Source organism: Camelina sativa, chromosome 8 (assembly GCF_030686135.1).
Source record: "Camelina sativa cultivar CO46 ecotype springtype chromosome 8, ASM3068613v1".
NCBI classification, from domain to species: Eukaryota; Viridiplantae; Streptophyta; class Magnoliopsida; order Brassicales; family Brassicaceae; genus Camelina; species Camelina sativa.
The window spans coordinates 11,674,655-11,694,421 of record NC_141887.1 but is presented as its reverse complement, the minus strand read 5'-3'; the positions used below and the strand labels follow the sequence as shown (position 1 = coordinate 11,694,421).

Sequence of the window (19,767 nt, the reverse complement as noted above, 5' to 3'; positions counted from 1 at the left end):
TTCCACAAAATAGGTTTACATATGTGTTGCATCCAATTTCCAATCCCTTGTAAACTCATTGGTACCAGAAAGATCAGGCGTTTATCAGTGCATGAAATATCACCCAGGCGTGTGATCCAAGCATCCTCGATTGTGGAAAATTTCAGCATATCCAATCCAACGAAGGTGATCCAATTATTACTTGGGATTCAAGCAAAACCCGATTAGTGATTCATCTCCGATCTAGACCTAGAAATCTAGAGAGGGTGAAAAACAAATTAAAAAGACTATATAAGAGAAAACCCTAGCGGAAGGAAATAGAAGAAACCAAGAAACGCTCAAAGTCTCACCTGAGTCGAAGCCTTTCATAATTAACGAGATAAATAAAATTATTTGCTCGTTACTGTCGACTATGGTGGAGGCTCCATTATGTCTATCAAACTCACAATAACATCCTGTATACGTTTGAAAGCGATCCGCCGTCGGACTCGCAAAAACCCATGATTTTCAAAGGCTTCCGCCAATCTTGCATCAATATCTGCAGGAGATTTGGTGCGTTTCTTGTATGGCTGGAGTGGCAGATAAAGTACAGTGGACCATACCTACAGTTCTGTCATAAAAGCACCATTCAACAATTTTCACTCTTTTTAAAACTAATGCAGTTTATCTGTCCACAATTTAATTTTTTTTGTCTTTTAGCTATAAATGCAGGAGAACCACTAATTAATTCGCCCACAGCATTTTTGAAGCTGCCCATCGGCAGATCCAAATTTTTGCCCACAGATTCATCTCATTTACTCTCTATATAACACACCATTGCTCACTTTTACAACCAACACAAAATTTTGAACAAAAAAAAAAAAATACAACCAACACAAACAAATATTTCAAATTCCTATCAATTCTATTTTCATTCATCTTCTCTCCACCAAAGGTATTTTTTTAAATAAATAAACACATTTTTTTATTTTTTTATTTTTCTATTTATTGTAACATCTTTTTTTTTTTACATAATTCAAAAAATAATTAAAGCTTCTACTCTATCACCTGTTGTTTCCACATTTTTTTGTTGAAAGGTCTGTATTTTTATTTCATAAATATATGCTTATAATATGTTAGTAGTTCTATTTATGCTATATCATATTTGTTGTAACATCAAATTTTTTTTTTGGACAGAATTCAAAAGACAATCAAAGATTCTACCTATCACCTCTTGTTTCCATATTCTTTTGTTCAAAGGTATGTATTTTTTATTTCAGAAATAAATATATTTATGCTATATAATATGTTAGTAGTTCTATTTATGTTATATAATAGTTACTGTAAACTGTCTTATTTTTCAACCAATTATGTAATGAGAATGCTAATTTTATATCTGTATATATGTATATATATATATGGTGGTGCTTAAATATAGATACAGTAAAACCTCTATAAATTAATAATGTTGGGACCAAGACATTTTATTAATTTATAGTGATATTAATTTATAGATATATTTTTAATTTTTTTTTTAAATTATGAATTGGAAAATTTATAGCAAAATAAGATTAAACTTTCGGATGTTATAAATTTTATGGTTTAGAAATTGAACTTGTAATATTTATAAAGCATTATTGACAATAAATTACAAATACTATAAACAAATTGACTTATACACATGACATACATAAATTCAAATTTATTATTACTTCTCATATTTTAATAATCTGTCTAATTATCAAATTGTAAATGATGCATATCTAAAAATTAAAACTTTAAAATTTAATTATTTGCATGACATGTTATAAAATATTTTAGAGATATCATTATAGTTTGAAAATACAACATTACAAATGTTCTATAGAAATGAGTTTTAGGAGAAACATACACTATTATATCAGTATATATATATATATATAAATAAATTTACATGATTATTAATTTATGATATTATTGGGACCATATTTTACATTGAGATTTCAAAAAAATTATTATCTTATTATCTTATCGAATATTGTTAATTTTTACACTGGCCCGACTTGGGACCAGCAAAATTTACTAATTTATAGTGATTATTAATTTATAGAGTATTAATTTATAGAGGTTTTACTGTACATGTTTATAAAAATTTATATACATAAATCTTCATTTACTCAGATTTAAAGATAGATAATTATTTTTATTATAGATTAAAATTTTTGCAATGAACTCAATAATTACTATTAGATAATCATTTAGAATATTGTAAATCTATTTTCTCAGAAACTTTTAAAGCTTATGAAATTTTTGAAGTACACACACACATATATCTATATATATATATAAGTCTCTTATACTGAATATATATGCATATGTCTCACATAATTTTGTAGATTCTTTATAAATCTCACTTAATTTGTAGATTATTTATAAGTTTCACTTAGTTTTGTAAAATATTGTTCTAAAAAAAATTTAATCATTTATTTTAATCATAAGTAAAATTTACTATAAGATTTATTGTTAGATATAATACTTTATCTAAGTTAAGATAAATAAGTTAAGATTACTTTATCATATTTATTCATCATTGTTGGGTATATTTTCTCCTAATATTAATATATAATATGAATATATATTGTATAGGATTACATGTTTAGAAAAATTTATATACATAAATCTTTATTTAATCAGATTTAATGATAGATAATTATTTTTATTATAGATTAAAAAATGTGATATGAACTCAATAATTACTATTAGATAATGATTTAGAATATTGTAAATCTATTTTCTCAGAAACTTTTAAAGCTTATGATATTTTTTAAGTACACATATATATATATATATATATATATATATATATGAGTCTCTTATATTGAATATATATGCATATGTCTCACATGATTTTGTAGATTATTTATAAATCTCACTTAATTTGTAGATTATTTATAAGTCTCACTTAGTTTTGTAAAATATTGTTCTAAAAAAAATTTGGAATCATTTATTTCAATCATAAGTAAAATTTACTATAAGATTTATTGTTAGATATAATAGTTTATGTAAGTTAAGGTAAATAAGTTATTATCAACTTTTTGGTGAGAAAATATTAGTTAGTATTTTAAAATTTTCTGAAATATATAATAACGAAAAATCAATTTAAAATTGTATTTGTAGGTATGGCTAACCGCAGACAAAACAGAAATTCGTCCGTGCAAGAAGATACAAATTTTCCTACAGAAACATCAGCACGAGTATAATATTTCACATTTGTCTAAGTTTTAGTTAGAATTTAATTGCAATAAATTTAAAAAATATTTAAAACTTGTAGATCGAAGAAACTTTCAAATGGACTTATAATCGAGAAAGGATATTTATTGATTTGTACGATCAAGCAATTGCCATGGATGGTTACCGCTTCAAAGATCCTACACCCCTTGGAAGAGAGTTCTTGGTTGAAAAATGCAACAAGGAGTTCAATCTAAATATAAACTATCGGTTTTTTAAAGAAAAACTTGATCAACTAAAAAGAAAATATAAGAAGTACAAGCAACTTCTGCAAGGTTCTACGGGAATTACGGTTGATCCTGTTACATCCATTATATCTGCATCTGATTCATGGTGGAAAGATCGTGAAGTAAGTATTTAAAATATCTTTCACAACCAACAAAAATTTAGTAACTTTAGTATACATTAAACTTGTATACTAAAATGTTGTAATCTAATTAACAGGTATGTAAGATTGTAAAATCATTTAAACGAAAACCGCCTGACTTTTGGGATGTGATGCAACGTTGTTTCATCTTACATGATGTACAATCACAGTCTCAGTACTCTGTGCACCAAAGAAGAGAGGAGTTAATGAATGAGGGTATAGATAATTACGAAAGTCAAGTTCCTGAGACACAAGAAAATGAAGAGGTGTATCGCGTTTATATCAACGATGAAACACATCCCTCTAATGAATTCACCCAGGATCATTTACAACATAATTCTTCACATGCTCCTCCAATTCATACTCCTGCTTCAAGAGTTCAATAACAAGGTGGACTAAGACGGGTAAGTAGTTCACAAAGAGGGGCAGGAAGCTCACGAATCTCTATTGGAAGTGGGTCACGAGGAAGTCGTAGAAAACAGTCATTTGAGGCAACCCTAACAGATACAATGAATGGTTTCAGAGAGTTTCAGCGCCAAAGTTTACAACAATTACGTCCAAATTTTTTCGACCTAGATAATTACGAAGAATTTGATAATGCTGTCAAGATATTTGAATCGTTGGAGCTTCCGAGTGAAACAGATTTTTATTGGGCTTGCATTCATGCATTTAAAGAAGAAAGATTTTGGCGTAAGTACTTTATTGATCGAGCTGAAAGAACCACAGAAGATAAGTTGCGCTTTTTACAAGCTTTAACAGGATACACACGGAACAACGAATTTGTGGGAAAGCGGTTAGTCTCCGGGCAAAATGGTGGAAGTCCTAATCCAAGCAACTTTACTTTTGGTAGTCCATCTGGTCGTAATAATTCATGGGGTCAAAATTCTGGTGGCCAATGGGTCCGAGTTTTCCACAATGGGGTCCAAGTTTTCAACAATGGGGCACACCTCAAAATGCACCACAATGGGGTTCTAATTTTCAACAATGGAGTATACCTCCAAATGCTCCGCATTGGGGTACACCTCCAAATGCTCCGCAGTGGGGTACACCTCCAAATGCTCTGCAGTGGGGTACACCTCCAACTGGACCACAATGGAGAACGGAACAAAATGCGCCTCAATGGACTTCACCACCAAGTACTCAACAATGGGGTTCATCACAAAATGCTCCACAATGTATTCCTCCAACAAATGTGCAACATGGATTCTCACTAGGTACATAAGTAGAGACTACAAGAAATGCTCAACAAGGAGTTTCTCAAGGAGTAGAAGTACCCTCTTTCGATAACGGTTTTAGAGGAGTTTCACCAGAATATGATTTCACGAATTATGCATCAGGAGGGCAAACATCACGATCACGTAGACGAGGAGGATTATTCAACATTTGGGGAAATAAAGAAGGACCAAATTTAAATGAAAATCAGCAAAGTGATTCAGGATCTGATGATTAGTTATACCATTTGTACTTTATTGTTAAAAGTTATGTTATGTTTTTATTATTATTGAATAATGTAATCTTCATCAATTTAATTTAGTTTTATGTTATCTTTATAAAATTTCAGGCATTTCGTATATGTCAGTTGCGATCACAAGGTGCCCACAATCTAAACTACGATGAGAGAGTTGAGTTGTGGAATCTGGAAAATGAACAATTTGAAGAGTTAATAATTCAACCGTCACTAAGATACTATAACCGATATTTTGAAAGAGGTCCAGTGCAAACAGATAACGGTTTAGGATGGAGAAATATATGGCGTCGAGTCCAAGAAGATAATGTTGCGTGTCTACAGTTACTAAGAATGTCACTTGATGTTTTTAGAGCATTGTGTGACAAGTTACAAATGAGTTATGGGTTACAACCTATAATGAATGTAAGCATCGAAGAGGGAGTGGCCATGTTTTTACGATTATGTGGCCACAATGAAGTTCAAAGAGATGTTGGATTGAGATTTGGACGAACGCAAGAGACAGTGCAAAGAAAATTTTTTGAAGTCCTTAGAGCAACTGAGTTACTTGCTTGTGATTATATGAAGACTCCAACGAGACAAGAACTACGTCGAATTCCTGAACGACTGCAAATGGATCGAAGATATTGGCCATATTTTAGTGGATTTGTTGGAGCCATGGATGGAGTTCATGTATGTGTAAAAGTTAAACCTTAACTCCAAGGAATGTATTGGAATCGCCATGATAGAACCTCGTTTAATATAATGGGGATATGTGATTTGAATATGTTGTTCACATATGTTTGGAATGGAGCACCGGGATCATGTCACGATACAACAGTTCTCACGATGGCGCAAGATAGTGATGCTGAATTTCCTTTGCCTCCTGCAGACAAATATTATGTAGTTGATTCTGGCTATCCAAATAAACAAGGTTTTTTGGCTCCTTATAGATCTTCACGGAATGGGGTTGTTAGGTATCATATGTCACAGTTCAACAATGGTCCTCCTCCTAGAACAAACAAGAACTATTTAATCGTTGTAATGCATCACTATGTTCTGTCATTGAGAGGACATTTGGAGTTTGGAAGAAGAAATTGAGGATCCTTTGTGAATTTCCTAGATATAACACTCATGTTCAAAAAAGAGTGGTGATGGCTATAATGAGACTACATAACTTTATCAGAATTTCAAATTATTTTGATGAAGATTTTGCCGAAGTAATGGAGCATACTGATATTAGCGACACAAATTCTGAGAATGATGAAGGTGACATGGAGACTACGGCTATAGCTGATGGAGATCAAACGGCAAACACTAGAGAAAATATTGCATATATGTTATGGGAAAATCAAAATAATTTCCGTTAAACTATTCTAAGTTTTATTTTTGTTGCATTTGGACAATTTGTGTTTAATGTTTTCAAACTGTGAAATTATTTAGAAAATATTCTATATTAAAAAAAAATTATGTTTATTTTACAATAATTTTATCATTTTTTAAATAAATTTGCTGAATTGGATGTGTTTTTAAATACTTTATAGTTTAATATATGATTTACACTGTTTGATCTGCTTTTATCATTCAAGCATATAATTTAGACTGCTCAATCAGCATGATCTGCACTTTTCCAGCATGATCTGCATGATCTGCACTTGTTCAGCATGAACTGCATGATCTACACGATCTGCACTTGTTCAGCATGAACTGCATGATCTACACGATCTGCAGCGCTTGAACTGCTTTTACCATTCGGAGCCTATGTAAAAGAAGTACAATTTGCATCGTAACATCTTCTATCGCAGTTTCCAAATTCCTCTTAGTTTGATCCCAATGCGCGAGGGATGAAGAGAACGTGATCTCTGCCATTCTGATTTTCTTTTCTTTTTCTTTCGTATCGTATGTTGTTTGTTGCATGTTATGCAGTGGTATATTATAATTATATATATATATTGTGGGATTTATAGTCACCTTTTTCTCCTAGGATTTAAAATAGCTCCATGTTAAAATAAAAGGCTAACAGACAATTTAATATATGAAAGAAAAAGGTGACAAAAATATATATAAATATGGAGAAAGAAAATATCATACTTGTGAAAGTTAACACATCTGGCTTCTCCAAATTCGTTTAGCATTAGACACATGTACCATCAAGCTTTATTTGTCTATTTTATACTTAACTAATCCACCAAGTAGCTACTATATTATTGTATCAAAACTGAAAGATCTTAAATCACAAAGGGCATGATTAGGGTTGGAGATATGGATTCTCAAATTGATAATTGAATTGGGAAGAACTGGAACTCCAACCTTAAGACTTTATTTGTTCTGAATGAAATATTAAATCAGAGAAGACTAGAGAAAACCAAAGAATCAGTGAAATCAGAGAGATTAGAAGGAATACAGAGATGGATGAACTCGACACATACCAAACTGAGCATAGAAAGATAATCAAAGCAAATATGAAAGTAACACAAGAACTAAGAATATATATTTGCACATTTCATAACGTAGATTTCATATGTAGTCAATTTAGCCATTATCTAATCCAACAGAAAGGAATATAAAACAGACGATTATAACCACATACGCGCAATAACCTGGTGATGCCAAGCGTAGGCAATGATGTTACATGTTTTGATGAAGTTAGGTAAACCAAAATAGTTAATTCAAGAATTAAAAAGGAAAGACAATGATATTTTACATAACTCCTAACTCACTGTAAGTTCATGTCACTCACAAGAAATCGAGCAAAAAAAATCAGCCTCGTCAGTCATACTGGTACTTTTTAAAGCTAAGGAGTCAAAATCTAATCGAGAAAACGCTACGTAACCTACAAGCCAAACGTAAGCTACATGCATACACCAAACTCACCAATTGTCAGTCCTGAAAAATTCCAGCTTAATCTTAATGGTATAAGATTACAAGAATACTATTCCAAACTCAATTTCAAAACGCTACATAACCTAATGGGTAAGCTGCAAATAGAGTTACTACTAGTAGTTGTCGATGCAAATGTCTGTTGAAAAAAATCAAACTAGACTAGAAGATATAAGCTGATGCCATAGAGACATAAGCCGATACATATCGTTGTAACATCCATAGAGGCCTAAGCTGATGTCAAAGCAAGCAACGAGTCATATTAGAAAGAATAAACACCTTCAAAATCCACAAGTCATATTTAAAAGAAGAATCTAGCACAAGCAAAAGGAGAGTAAAACTGAAACATTAAACCTCTTCTGGTTCAGGAACTGCAGTTGCGTTCATCTTCTTCCATCGGTCCTCCGCACATTTAGTGATAGGATAGCTAAACTCTTCGGTATAGGCCTCAAGATTTTTAATCCCATCACTCGACATGAGCTTTGATCCGACGACGTAAGCATCTTCCTCGATAGATTTCGCAACGGCGGAAGCTTCCTCAGGGTTAAGCGTTTCGTATCTCTTGGAGAGGCACGAGTTTGTGGATAATATATTGATAAGTGACAAGCTTAACAGAGGCTAAAGTCGATTACTTTAGCTTGAATAAACTTGAACCAAGGATTTAGAGAACTTGTCTAGATTTGTTTTGGAATAAACATCAACGAACTCAAAACGCAACAGAACCAAAACAGAGCAAAAGAAATGAAAACAGAGCACACCGAACAAATGTTTACCCAGTTCATTTCCGTTAACGAGGAAGCTACATCTGGGCCGGGAACTGACTCCCGGAATCCACTAAGCACAGAGTTTACCACAAAGAGATCTCTCACCCACTAAACCCCTTACAAGCTCACTCGATTCAATCTCTCTAGTCTCTCTCTGTTTTCCCAAGAATATAAGACACAAGTTTACTCTTTGTTTATGTTCTCTCTACTCAACCTTATCTCTCTCTCTCATACATACACTTGCTTAAATAGATGCTTGCTAATTAACCCTAGTTTCCTTTCTAGCCACTTCGACAAGTTGCCTCTTCCTTGGCGTTATTGTAGTGACATCACTCGGTCTCTTTGCAGGGAGCAAATAAGACGAATTCCTCTTTTGCTTTTGCTTTTACAGGCTCGGCGGCAAAATCGGATTGTTGCAGCTTGTGGTCCTGAACATGAGTCATCACTTGAGCTGGCACTACTTGTCCTCCAAGCTTCTTTTGAATTTTGTCTCATTCTTTGTTCACTAATTCCTAACAAAACTCCACCTAGTGAATCAAGAACAACAATAAAAAAACATGTCAAGTGTACTTACCTTTAATGAGAGAGAGATTTTGGTTTGATTAGTCTTTGGATTCCATTCCCGGTTCCTGAGTACTCAGTCTTCACACATAGCAAGTTTAATGCTGCTTGAAACTTGCTAACGAGCACAACCTTGGTAAAGATATCTATAGGATTTACATCTGTGGATATCTTTGTCACTTCCACAACTCCATCTGCTATGCAATCTTGGATCTTATGGAACTTGATGTCAATTTGCTTCGTCCATTCATGGTGTGATAACAGGCTTTTCACCCAGGGTATAAATTCCCTATGAAGTTGTAGTACAAAGGGTTATCAATCCAAATGGTTGTTATCCTAGCAGATATGATGCAATCAGAAGCAAGCAAGTCAAGCCAAGCAATAAATGGTTTTGTCTAACAATCCAAAAATAATAAAAGAAAAGAATATAAACAAGGAACCACACGACCTAAGCACTCGATGCAAGCATTCGAGTACAGGATCGGGTGGGGTGATCGAGTAAACAAAGAACGTATGAACAACCCGAGTGGTTAATCGAAGCAGGTGAGCGTGTACCTGTTCGGGTAAGGGATCGAGTCATGAATAAAAATGCAAACAATTAAAATACGAAAGCTTCTAAGGATGGGGTAATCGATTCCTAAGTTTTTCTGACCAATACAGATGTCTTACATGCCTCAAGCAAATATTCCCTAGACAATGAATATCTAAAATCTTGTTAGAACACTCTCGTGATAGAAACAATCAACCTTGATCACTCCCCTACCCAACTCTCGTTGGAGAAACATGACCAAGCAGGCAATATGAACCGATTCATTATTGTCAATAGACCCCTTACTCATCTAATCTCTTAGGCTAAGTGAGTAAATCTCTAGCATTAGTTGATTCAAGCATTTCATCTACACCTCTCGGTGGTAAAACACCTTAGATCTTAATCTCACCCTCTCGGTTTGTTGACAACATTAAGAACACCAATCAAGAAGGGAATTTATAAAACATAAACAAGCAAACTAAGACATCCTAACCGATCAAGAACACAAAATCATCTATCCCATCCCTAGAAAATTTACTACATTACTCAGAAATCATTGCAAAAGACATAGAAACAAAGATAAACGAAAATTGCATTGTATTGAAAGATAGAGTAGAGAAAATAGAGTACAAAGTAGAAATCTAAAGAAATAACAAAAAGATATAAAATAAATCCTAACAAAAGTGGAAAAGAGTTTGAGTCGCTCTAGATCTCTCTCATAAGCTCTCGCTCTCTGCTTTGAGGGTCGGCGGCTTGCTAGGGCGAGAGGAAGAAGAGGGGGTTTATATATGGAAACCCATTAACCCTAGCTTCCCAGTCCTGCCCGAGGGTCTGCTCGATGGGATGCACGAGGGTGTGCTCGGGTTGCTCTTCAGGTAGGTCCTCGGATTGTTCTTTCTGTTCTTCGATCCTCTTCGATCGGGTTGGTGTTCAGACTGTTCTTCCTGCTCTATAGCTCCTTCGGGTACATGCTCAGATTTGACCTTGTTTCTCCCCGTTTTCGGCTCTTAAGCACTTGTTTTCATCCAAATTATGCAAATGCGAGAATGCAACACCCTAAATGGCCTAAATGTGGATTCCTACAGTAAATGACCTAAAATGCTAAGATTATGATAGAAACAATGCAAAATATGGACAAAAAGTGATGCATCGAGAGGTCCAGAATTATCACCCATGTAACCGCTTGCAGGGTGCATTGAGTAGGGCATCTGATACGGCATCTGGTAAGGCATAGGGAAGGTACCTGAGTGGTCACCCGATTGGGTGTTCGACTGGGGCATCGGATAGGGCATCGTGTACCCCATTGGGTTAGGCGTCGGATAGGCATCTGAGTGGCTTCTCCGCGATCTGTCGGGTCTGGTGACATCCTCCTCTGCTTGGGGCTCGTAGGACGATGCCCTGTGAGGCTCTGGAGGTGTCAGTCCTCGAATTCCTCCTAGCGGTCCGCTTCTCCCCATCCATGTGGGTGCATATGCCGAAGTGGGAGTTGAGGCACAAATTGCCTTGTCTTGCAGCTCCTTGATCTGTCCTCCCATTACCTTCACTGAGCCAGTGAGGTCTTTTACATTCTTGGCTAGGAACTTGTTCATCCTTTTCAGCCAGCTGATCCTCTTGTGAGCTTCCCTCACCCCAACAGGTTGCTTTTGAGAGCACACATACTCCTCAAAATCATACTCATCCGAGTTGTCTCCCTGTTCTTGCCCAGTCGTCTCTCTCTCTCCTGCCTCGGACTCCTCTTCCGGGTTGTATAGCTCCTCCAAAGGTGGTGTGAAGTCTATGTTATCCCCTAGCCGGATTTTGGTGCACACGATGTTGGGCAGGATCATTTGGGTGGCTCCAGCAGTTGGATGGACAAACTTGAAGAGCAGCATGTTGGTTGGCTTTTCATAAGCCAGGAACCTCGCCAATATGAGGTAGTCGATGTCTAGCCATCTCGGCTCATGAACCACTTCCTTTAGGGGCACATCGCAAGCTACCAAAATTGGTGTGACCAATCCTCCTATGGAGATCTCTCTAGCTCTATCTCTCCTCTCAGTTTTCATTGCCCAAGACTTCAGGTAGAGGAACTGGTCGAGCAGCACAAAGACCATGCTAGTATCCGCAACATCCCCTACTAGCGGTGTACCATCCCTAGCATTGGCTAAGACTCCACACAAGGCAATGTCTAGCATCTGGAGCTCATGATCGTTCACATTCCCAGTCTCCTTCCTAGCGAATATGGTACAAGCTAGAGACTTGTGAAAATACCTCAAAACAGGGCTCCTTATTTGAGCTGATTTGGAGCTTGTAGACTAGTAAGGAAGCTTGTCGCCTATTGTCAGCCATAGGGACTTCATCTCCTCCTTGCTCACCTCCATGTTTTCTCCACTCCCAGCCTTGAAACCATAGAGCTTCTCCATCTCCTTGAATGTAAGCCGGTACTCATTGTTTCATACAGAGAAGGTGATGAACCCAATCCCCCCATCAGGTAGTAGGGTCGAGTGGTCTTAAAAAAAGTATAACCGCAGCGTGGAGAGGAAGTGAACCGTCTCCTCCTCATAAGCCTCAAGGTTGGCTTGCATCATCTTGCCCAGATGACACATGTCGAACAGGAACTCGATGTCTCTAGCGATGCCCAACTGCTTCATCGTTTCTCGGTGAGGGTAGCGGGTACCAACAAAATTCATCTTGCGGAAGACTTTGAAGAGATTGGCCGGAGTCTCCACCTCTTTCTGCTTCAGCCTCCGCGAAGCCTGGCGTGTGCGGTCTCTCTGCTCCTCCTCTCGGTCACGGCTCTCCTCCTCTGTGTCTTGATCCTCTTCCTCAGCTGCTCTCTCGGCCACCTTCTCAGCCCTTTCAGAGGCTGGTCTCTTCCTCTTGAAACCGCAATTCTGCTCCTTAACCGCGAGGTTTGGATCTCCTCTGGTTCTCCTCCACCAGCATTAGAATCGACCTCCATAGGATCAGTAACGGTTCTCTCAGGCGTAGACAGGTCCCTACGTCGAGGAGATCGGCGGATTGCAACAGCTACTGGGTCTGGAGAGAGAACACGGGCATCTACCCGATCGGTTGCTCGAGCACCTTCTCGGGTGGTGGATCGGGTTGAGCATCGGGTTAGGGATACAAAACGTCCACTCAACGGTTGGGAACGCGACACGTCTCCTCCTCCCTGGGAATCACGAGCTTCGGCGGCTTCACCTCCGGTTCTAGCAGCGGCGGAGGTTGATTTGCTCCTCTTCTTTTGGTAGGTCTTCATCTTTGGTGCCATTAGTGGATCCTTGAATGTAAAACCAGAGACTAGGCCGAGATTAATAGGGTTAGTCCACAAAGACAAAGAAAACTCGATTTCTAGAGAGAGAGAGAAGAAGTTTGGAAGACAAAGAGTTTAGGGTTTAGAGAAAACTTAGGGAATTATGGAGTTGTGGAGTTGAGGCTTCTTAAATAGAGAGGGTTGGCTTCTTGGGGTTCACCGAGAGTGGGCTTGGGGCTGTTGAATTCGGACTTCACTCGCCACTCGAAGCGGAACACGACCAGGCGCGTCGGGTACGGATTCGCGTAGAGCCTCGAGTTCCCCAAAATTTCTCTTTCTTCTCTTCTTGTTTTTTTTTTTTTTTTTTTTTTTTTTTTTTTTTTTTTATAAATGTAAATATGCAAAAATAGAAAATAAGATAAAATAAATAAGTAAGAATTAAAACAAAATAAAGGATACATTTGGGACTTCCTCCCAAGTGAGCTTGTTTTAAGTCACTAAGCTTGACTCCTCATGCTCTTTAAACATGGGATTTAGGAGGGAAAGGTTCTGGAATCCTTTCCACTGTAGGAGGCTGATTCAATGGATTCTCCAAGTCTTGTCTAGGTTCCACATCAAATGTAGTGTTGACTTCTTCAAGATGCTTGACTTTTCTCTGCTTTGTCTTAGTGGAAAAGACTTGACCATCAATGGTTGGCCCTTTAATACCTTTCTTAACATCAAAATCCATCTTGAAATGCTCCTCATGCTCAATTCTGATCTTGCCTTGTTTCACATCAATCACTGCTCCTATTGTTGCCAAGAATGGTCTTCCTAGGATTAGTGGATCATCTGGTTTCCTATCCATATCAAGGATCATGAAATCAGTAGGAACTTCCACTCTTCCAATCCTGAGAGGCAAGTTTTCCAGGACACCAATCGGATGTCTGATTGTTCTATCAGCTAAACCAAATACAGACTACTCGGTTTAAAACTGCTGAAACCCATCTTGTTGGCAACTGACAGTGGCATGATTCTGACTGAAGCTCCCAAATCGCACAAACAGTTGTCAAAAATCCGGAGTCCTATTGAACACGGCAGAGTAAAAGAGCCGAGATCCTCTAATTTCTCCTCGATTCGCAACTCGGGATCTAAACACACTCCACTCCTCAATATTGCATTCCCAATCTCCTTGATAGCCTCCTTAACCTCAATCTCCAGCTGAGCTACTTCCTTGGCGATTTCCTCTTGAATTCATTTGGTGGCAAGAGTTTAGGAGGTGGAGCTTTTCGCTTGGCTATTCGCTCTGCAAGTGCCTCTAACTGGATGTCAAGAGCGGCGTTGAACCTTTCCTCTAGTTCACCTTCTTCAGCTTGAGGGAGTTAAGGTTGATCTTTCATCTGAACATCTACTCGATGTATCATCCGATCACCATTATCAGGTGAGTCATCGGGTCCTACCTCGGGTGGTTCTTCAATTTGTGATTCTCGAACTAGTGCTCGATCATCAACTCGATCAGTCTCCTCGAGTAAAGGCTTGGGTTCGTACTCGGATATGTAGTACTGATACTCATTCGTCCCATTCGTCCTGGCAACGGCGCCAAATTGATAACAAGATTTTCATCCAGGGTATCAATTCCCTATGCAGTTGTAGTACAAAGGGTTATCAATCCAAATGGTTGTTATGGTAGCAGATAGGATGCAATCAGAAGCAAGCAAGTCAAGCCAAGCAATAAATGGTTTTGTCTAACAATCCTAAAATAATAAAAGAAAATAATATAAACAAGGAATCACACGACCTAAGCACTCGATGCAAGCATTCGAGTACAGGATCGGGTGGGGTGATCGAGTAAAAAAGGAACGTATGAACAACCCGAGTGGTTACTCGAAGCAGGTGATCGTGTACCTGTTCGGGTAAGGGATCGAGTGATGAATAAAAATGCAAACAATTAAAATACGAAAGCTTCTAAGGATGGGGTAATAGAATCCTAAGTTTTCCTGACCAATACAGATGTCTTACATGCCTCAAGCAAATATTCCCTAGACAATGAATATCTAAAATCTTGTTAAAACACTCTCGTGATAGAAACAATCAACCTTGATCACTCCCCTACCCAACTCTCGTTGGAGAAACATGACCAAGCAGGCAATATGAACCGATTCATTATTGTCAATAAACCCCTTACTCATCTAATCTCTTAGGCTAAGTGAGTAAATCTCTAGCATTGGTTGATTCAAGCATTTCATCTACACCTCTCGGTGGTAAAACACCTTAGATCTAATCTCACCCTCTCGGTTTGTTGACAACATTAAGAACACTAATCAAGAAGGGAATTTATAAAACATAAACAATCAAACTAAGACATCCTAACCGATCAAGAACACAAAATCATCTATCCCATCCCTAGAAACTTTACTACACTACTCAGAAATCATTGCAAAAGACATAGAAACAAAGATAAACGAAAATTGCATTGTAATGAAAGATAGAGTAGAGAAAATAGAGTACAAAGTAGAAATCTAAAGAAATAACAAAAAGATATAAAATAAATCCTAAAAAAAGTGGAAAAGAGTTTGAGTCGCTCTAGATCTCTCTCATAAGCTCTTGCTCTCTGGCTTGAGGGTCTGCGGCATGCTAGGGCGAGAGGAAAAAGAGGGGGGTTTATATATGGAAACCCATTAACCCTAGCTTCCCAATCCTGCCCGAGGGTCTGCTCGATGGGATGCACGAGGATGTGCTCGGGTTGCTCTTCAGGTAGGTCCTCGGATTATTCTTTCTGTTCTTAGATCCTCTTCAATCGGGTTGGTGTTTGGACTGTTTTTCATGCTCCATAGTTCCTTCAGATACATGCTCAGATTTGACCTTGTTTCTCCCCGTTTTCGGCTCTTAAGCACCTGTTTTCATCCAAATTATGCAAATGCGAGAATGCAACACCCTAAATGGCCTAAATGTGGATTCCTACAGTAAATGACCTAAAAATGCTAAGGTTATGATAGAAACAATGCAAAATATGGACAAAAAGTGATGCTTAAAACATGTAAATTAGAGAGTTATCATGGTGCACATTGTTCTTTGAAAGAGCTATGGCGCCTTGAGAGTCACAGAAAATCTCAACTGCCTTCTGATCATAGCCAAAGTCCTTCAATAAACCTTTACGCCATAATGCTTCTCTTACTGCTTCACTCAGAGACATGTACTTGGCTTCAGTGGAGGACATAGCCACCACTTTCCGTAAACACGACCTCCAACTAATAGTATTTCTACCAAGGATGAAGACCATGCCACCAGTAGACCTTCTTCTATCGACATCTACTGCGTGATCAGAGTCACAAAAACCTCTAATGAGGAAATCAGACCCTTTTCGGTAGCACAACTTCATCTTTTGTGTTCCCGTGATGTATCTTAACACCCACTTGACTCCTAACCATTGTTCTTTGATTGGTTTACTCATAAATCTGCTAATGACACCAACAGGATAGGCCAAGTCTAGCCTTGTTCCGATCATAGCATACATAATGCTCCCAACGGCATTAGAGTATGGAACTATCTTCATGTACTCCTTGTCTTTGTGCAGTTGCTCTTCAGTAGCAGCCTGCATCTTTAGGTGAACTCCACGTGGAGTGTCTTGCTTCTTCGCTTGTTCCATCTTGTACAGTTCCAATACTTTTTCCAGATAACCTTCTTGGGAGAGCTTCAATGTTCCTCTTTCTCGGTCTCTTATGATCTCCATACCGAGTATCTTCTTCGCTGCTCCCAAATCCTTCATCTCAAATCTTTCACTGAGTTTCTGTTTCAAACTTGAAATTACACTCATGTCTTTAGCTGCCACCAACATGTCATCAACATAGATGAGCAAGTAGATTTTAGAACCATCCTCAAGGGTCTTGATGTAAGCGCAATTGTCTCTAGCACTCTCCTCAAAATCAATCTCAGTCATGAAACTGTCGAATTTCTGGTTCCACTTTCTTGGTGACTGTTTCAGGACGTATAGTGACTTGTTGAGTAGACACACTTGTCCTAGTTGGAACTGACTCTCAAAACCTTCAGGGATCTCCATATAAATCTTTTCTTCTAACTCTATGTGGAGAAATGCAGTCTTGACGTCTAACTGTTCCAATTCATAATCTTCTTCTACGAAAATGGCTAACAAGATCCTTATGGACACATGTTTTACCACTCGTGCGAAGACATCAGTGTAATCAACACCTTCTATTTGTGCATACCCTTTAGCAACAAGTCTGGCCTTGAATCTCGGCTTCTCAACTTCAGGAATCCCAGGCTTACGCGTGAAAATCCACTTGCAATCGATGATCCTTTGTCCTTTAGGCGGTATGATTGCAGTCCATGTGTGATTCTTAAGTAAAGAATCCATCTCTTCGAGTATTCCACTTCTCCATAATTCCCAATCAGCATCTCGTAGTGCAGCTTGATAGATTGCAAGTTCTGTTTTGTATCCATCGAATGTGGTGACCAGAGCCTCTCCATCAAATTCATCTTCATCATCTGTTTCTTCTCCAAAGTAGCCATCCACATCAAATCTCCTAGGAGCAGTGATGTGTCTCCTTTCTCTATCACGAACCAAATGATAACTCTCAGGTGAATCATGTGCAGGATCTTCAGGGACTGCGTTCTCCTCTGTTTGGTGACCGTTTTGAACAGGTGAGTGATCTCTCAGGGATTATGTTTCTTCCAGGAGATCTCCACCCAAGCGTGTATCACCTGTTTCTTCAATATCAATATCCAGAGAACCGCTTGATGCTTCTTCTTTAGAGTTTTGATTTCCCTACATCAGATCCTTGTAGACTGCATTCTCTTGAAATAACACATTTCTACTTACTGCAACTTTCGTTTCTTCTAGTAACCATACCTTGTACCCTTTCACTCCTTCTGGATAGCCTAGAAATACTCTTTTCTTGGCTCTAGGAACTAGTTTGCCTTCATCCGTATGAACAAAAGCAACACATCCAAATCTCTTTAAATAACTGTAAACTGGAGATTTTCTTGTCCATTTCTTATCAGGGATCTCAAAGTTTAATACAAATGAGGGTGTTTTGTTGATCAAGATTACTGCTGTGTTAGTAGCTTCAGCCCAAAATCTCTTAGGCATTCCAGAATCACTCAACATGCTTCTTACTTTCTCCATAATCGTGCGATTCATCCTCTCTGCAACACCGTTCTGTTGGGGCGTGTAAACACATGTTCTGTGTCTCGCTAAGCCTCTCTCCTTGCATAACTCATTGAATAGGTGATTACAGAATTCTAAAACGTTGTCGGTTCTTAAGATCTTGATCTTCCTCTCTGCTTGATTCTCCACCAAAGTGCTCCATTCAACAAATTTTTCAAATGCCTCGTCCTTGTGCTTTAGGAAGTAAACCCATGTCTTTCTCGAGTAGTCATCGATGAATGAGATGAAGTACTGACATTTTCCCAAAGACAGTGGCACTGCTGAAGCTCCCCATAAATCCGAATGTACGTAGTCGAGCTTGTTTTTGGTACCGTGAGTAGTTAAGACAAAGTTGACTCTCTTTGCTTTTCCGTAAATACAGTCTTCACACATCTTTAGAGTTGTGATCCTTTTCTTGTCCAGAAAACCTCTCTTTGCCAAGATTTCAATGTTTTTCTGACTAATGTGGCCCAATCTCCAGTGCCATAAGACTATATCGTCAGGTGACCTCTCAGCCGCGAGAGACTGACCAGTTTTGGGTCTTCCTTGAAGAAGATAACGTTTCTCATGCCTCTTTCCCACCAGAATGGTATGATCTTCTTCTTTTATCTTAAGGATCCCGTTCTTGGATTAAAAACTGCATCCTTGCTCTTCCATTGTTGCCATAGATAGCAGGTTTCTGTCCATATCAGGAATGTACCTCACATGTGTGAGCAATACTGTTGATCCATCCTCATTTCTGATCCTGATATTGGTGATACCTCTGACCTTTGATGTAGTTTTGTTTCCCATCCTCACTGATCCTCCAGCATCTTCACTTATTTCTTCAAACCAGTCTCTCTTGTGAGTCATGTGATAGCTGCATCCTGTATCCATGATCCACTCATTCTCCAAATTTACTTCTGCAGAATAAAGTGCTTCAGACACATAATGCCCTGCACCATCAGCTGAGTTTCCTTTCACCATTGCAGCTTCTCCTTTGCAGTCGTTTCCCTGATCCCTCTTGTTTCCTTGTGACATGCCTTTGTTTGGACATGCGTTTTTTAAATGTCCTTCTTCTCCACAAGTCCAGCAATCTTTTCTACTCTTAGACTTAGATCAGGACCTATTCTTGTTTCCCTTCTAATTCTGCTCAGACCTTCCTCTGTTCTCAGTTTTGTCTTTTGCATACAATACTTCAGCTTGACCTTTGATACTCTTCTTATTTGACCCAAACTCTAACTCCTTAGAGTATATAGCAGTTAGAACCTCATCTAGAGTTAACCTAGTTCTTCTAGTACTATATTTCAGGGTGTCTCTTAACTGATCAAACTGCCTAGGAAGCGACTTAAGCGACATGTACAAGTTGTCTAGAGCTTTGATCATAGAAGCTGCAGTCTTCTCTTTCTTGATCTTCCTCAGTACTTGATCTGAAACGCTCAACACTATGGTGCTCCTTGCCTTTCTTCTTTTCTCCTCGAGAAGCTCGTCTATCTCCTTTGCTTCTTTCCCCTTTTCTTTGGTTCCACCTTCGTCACCCTTAGACTCTTATAGATCTGAGACTGAAACTTGTGTTTCCGAGAGAGCCACCGTTAGACCCAAAATATCCAAGTGAGCCATCAGCTTCTCCTTCCACAGCGTGTAGT

At 38.1% G+C, this 19,767-nt stretch overlaps 2 pseudogenes across 1 annotated transcript; both read left to right on the top strand.

The window, feature by feature from the left end:
- Nucleotides 1-812: 812 nt before the first annotated feature.
- LOC109125928 (uncharacterized) lies at nt 813-5,147 on the top strand (annotated as a pseudogene). Its single transcript, XR_015563223.1, has 5 exons — nt 813-913; nt 1,156-1,218; nt 3,115-3,191; nt 3,269-3,574; nt 3,670-5,147. The product of XR_015563223.1 is annotated as an uncharacterized LOC109125928 (transcript).
- Nucleotides 5,132-6,433, top strand: LOC147939958 (uncharacterized; annotated as a pseudogene).
- The last annotated feature ends 13,334 nt before the right edge of the window (nt 6,434-19,767 follow it).